This window comes from Empidonax traillii, unplaced genomic scaffold (assembly GCF_003031625.1).
Source record: "Empidonax traillii isolate 1590-97213 ecotype Southwest subspecies unplaced genomic scaffold, ASM303162v1 scaffold93:size1158651, whole genome shotgun sequence".
Taxonomy (NCBI): Eukaryota; Metazoa; Chordata; class Aves; order Passeriformes; family Tyrannidae; genus Empidonax; species Empidonax traillii.
The window spans coordinates 392,647-396,522 of NW_020955286.1; positions in this window are offsets into that span (position 1 = coordinate 392,647).

A 3,876-nucleotide genomic window follows, 5' to 3' on the forward strand; every position below is an offset into this window, starting at 1 on the left:
GTTGTGCCTCTCTTCATCTCCACTGCATACTTTTACAGAGATGTGGTTTGTGCTGTAATTTTTTTTTGTTGGTTCATATAATGTGGTTTGGGTTTACTAACCATACAGCAGGTTTATCTAAAGCAATAGGTTGTAATAAATATTGTGAACCAGTTTGTGTTTCAGTCGTTGTGCAGTTAAACTTCTCTGGGCTGCCGTAGATTTTATTTTTTGTTTATGTATTAGACCTCACTTTCTCCTGGAAGTCAGACTCAATGCAGGGATTCTCAGTATCCCTTCTGCTTTAATATGTGGAAATGCAATGTGGCCATGTCATCAATTCTCAACTTAGGTTTTCAAATCTACAAGTTTACAGATCCTTGTGAATGTTCTCAAAATCCTACTAAAACTACTTTTGTATTCTCTCTTTAAATAATGCTTTTGAAAGTTGTATGCTATTAAATAGGTACTCATTAGAGAAGACTAAATTTACTGACAATTTTTTTTTTTTTTTAGTGATGATATGCTATTTTGGACTGGGGGAGGGATATTGAGCTCTGTGTGACCAAATCAGGAAATGTTTAGATTCACAGATTTGCAGCTGTTTAAACTGTAGGTCATAGACTAGTCTAGTGTTGGAAGTAGAATATTGATCTCCAGTTTTCCCATTCTATAGAAATGGGAGATATCAGCACAGAAGTCTTGCCTCCAAGTTCCAGAATCACAGAATGGGTAAGGTTGGAAGGGACCACAGTGGGTCATTTGATCCAACCTCTGTGCACAAGCAGGGTCATCCTATAGCATGTATCTACATCCTGTAGCATGTAGCAACATCCTCTCTGGGCAACCTGTTCCAGTGCTCAGTAACTTGCACGGTAAAGAAGTTCTTCCTCATGTTCAGATGGAACTTCTTCTGCATCAGTTTCTTCCTGTTGTTTCTTGTCCTATTGCTCAGCATCACAGAGCAGAGCCTGGCTCCATCCTCTTGACTCCCTCCCTTTACATGGTTGTATACATTGATGAGGTTCCCTCTTAAATGTCTCTTCTTGAGGCTGAACATGCCCAGCTCCCCCAGCCTTTCCTCATATGAGAAATGCTCCAGTCCCCTGATCATCTTCATAGCTTCCACTGGACTTACTCCAGAAACTCCTTGTCTCTTGTACTGGGGAGCCCAGAACTGGACACAGCAGTCCCAATGTGACCTCACCTGGCAATGTTCTTCCTAATACCCCCCAGGATTCCACTGGCCTTCTTGGCCACAAGGACACACTGCTGGCTCAGCTTGACTACCAAGACTACCAGGTCCTCTACAGCACTGCTCTCAAGCAGGTCAGATCCCAGCCTGCACTGGTGCAGAGGGTTATTCTTCCCCAGGTGCAGGACCCTGCATTTGCCTTTGTTGAATTTCAGTTCTTCTCTGCCCATCTCTCCACCCTACCAAGGTCCTTCTGAAGGGCTGCACAGCACTCTGGGATATCAGCCTCTCCTCCCAGCTTTGTGTTATCATCAAACTTGCTGAGAAGGCACTCTGTCCCTTCATCCAGGTCATTGATTAATAAATTAAACAAGTAAGTGTATTGATATTTCTGGAGAAGCCCAATCTGTCAAAAAAACCCAAACCCCATATCAAATGCTATCCTTGATTGCATCCTTTCAGATTTTCATCTCTTCTAGTTATGCACTCAATTCTCCTTTTAGTGTTGCTAATGGGACCAAAAGGGACTCCTTGTCATATCTGGACACATTTTAAATACTAGGTAGTGTAGTTGATGATGGTGTCATTTCATGCTTGCTGACAAAAAAAATAACCATGACATGTATGTAAATCTACCTTTACCAGTGTGGGCATGTTAATCCAAGCAGAAGTAAAATTACTGAATATGAGGCTTTCTTTGCCTCATCTTTTGATGCCTTTTTGATTGCTTGTTTTCTTGCTAGGAAATGACAAAAACAAGTAGTTTCTCTTTGGATATTACGTTCGCTGGCAGCAGTGTCTGTAGATGGCTAAGAGTGCACACAGGCACTGTTAATGGGTGATCTGTTGTTGACTATGAAACAGTCCTTAAGCACATTTTCTAAAGAGAACATAACAGTTTTTTTTCTTGAGAGAGAAATTCTATAAACGTTAGACCCTGTGCTGAGAGATTTCATTGGAAGAGGAGCAAGAATGTCAGAGGGCAGGTAAGCCTAATTTTAAATGCAGTTGGGCACTCACAAGATAAGATAGAGGCTTTATATACTGCCTGTAATAAACTTTAGAATAAATGTGATTTCTTAACTACTGTGCTATGTGAGGCCACCTCCATTTTCCTGTAATTTATAGTCAGACTATATTAGATTAATTATAAAAAGGTCACACTGTTCTGCAATTTTTTGAAGATAAATAAAACCTAGTTTGGTAGTAATAGAATGGTTTGGGTTGGAAGGGACCTTAAAGATCTTTTAGATCCAACCCCCCTGCTGTGAGGAGGGATGCCACACACTACTAGATCGGCTTGTTCAGGGCCCCATCTAATTTGACATTGAACACTTCCAAGGAGGGGGCATCCACAACTTTTCTAAGCAACCTGTTCCAGTTCCTCGCCATCCTCTGCGTAAAGAACTTTTTCCCAACATCTAATCTAAATCTGCCCTCTTTTACTTCATTCCCCTTTGTCCTATCACTACCTGCGAGTGTAAAAAGTTACTCTCCCTCTTTTTTATAAGCCTCATTTAAATACTGTAAGGCCTGTAAATAAGTAAGCCCTTTTTAAATACTGTAAATTGGGTCTCATTGGAGCCTTCTCTTATCCACGCTGAACAACCCCAATTTTCTCAGCCTGTTTGCATAGGATTGAAGCTCTCCTACTCCTTCACCTTCAGGGCAGAAAAGCAAAGAAATAGCTTTTTTAGCCCAGTTTCAACCCCATTTGGTACCACACAAGAGCATTACAGCAGTTGCTGGCTGCTTCAGAATGGATGTTTGTTTTTTGCCTCTATGTTAACTGTTAATTCTGTGGATTCTCTAACTAGCACTGACTTGTTTGTATTCTAAACGTCAGTGCTTATACTTTTATTAATTTTCTTAAATTCTGATGTGGTGACTGACACTAATGACAGGAAATGATTAATGAATGGGACCTTGCTGAGAATGTGTCACGTTCTCATGTTTGTATGGAGCTAGTGACATGCTGCATTACTGGTTTCATACATTTTCTGCCACTTTTTAGTTGTTGAAACACTTAAGTTTTTCTTTTGGTCTTCAATTTTAGTTTATACTCTTTAATAAAAAAACTCCAGCTAGCCAATTGTCAGAAGCTGTTAATAAACTAATCACTTCCAGTAAACAATTTCCTTTACTGCTTAAATACTTTTTAAAGCATGATAGACTCCTAAAAAATCTGCCCTGTCTCTTGTACAGTTTTTTGAGAATGTTTGGTGGAAGAATCAAGACTGTGATATATGTAAATGAGGAGTAAGGGGGCACCCTATTGCAAGCCAAATTGTGGTGTCTTTGCTCTGGACCCCCAGAAACCTGTCTGGACAGCTACAGTCAGTGACAAATTTGGCTTTGCTTCAGGCTGGTAAGATGGGAATTTCTTTCTATTTTAAAAGACTCTGTTAGGGTACGCTGAAACTCTGAAAAGGATTTAAAACAGTCAAAGTCATAGATAAGGTGACTGGAACTCTCAAAGAAGATCTGGACTGGGGGTTTTGATGGTTGTGGCTTAATCACAAAGCAGTGCTTTCTCCTACCCAAGGTTTCCCTGTTTGGTGCTGCTTTGCTGCCCTTATCTTGTACCAGTATTTGCAAAACCTGCCAGCGAGGTTTGGAACTGGCTTGTTTGTCAAGTGCGGGCCACACCTCCATTTCTCACAGCTGGAGAGCAGCCCAGTCCTGCGCAAAACTTCAGACCA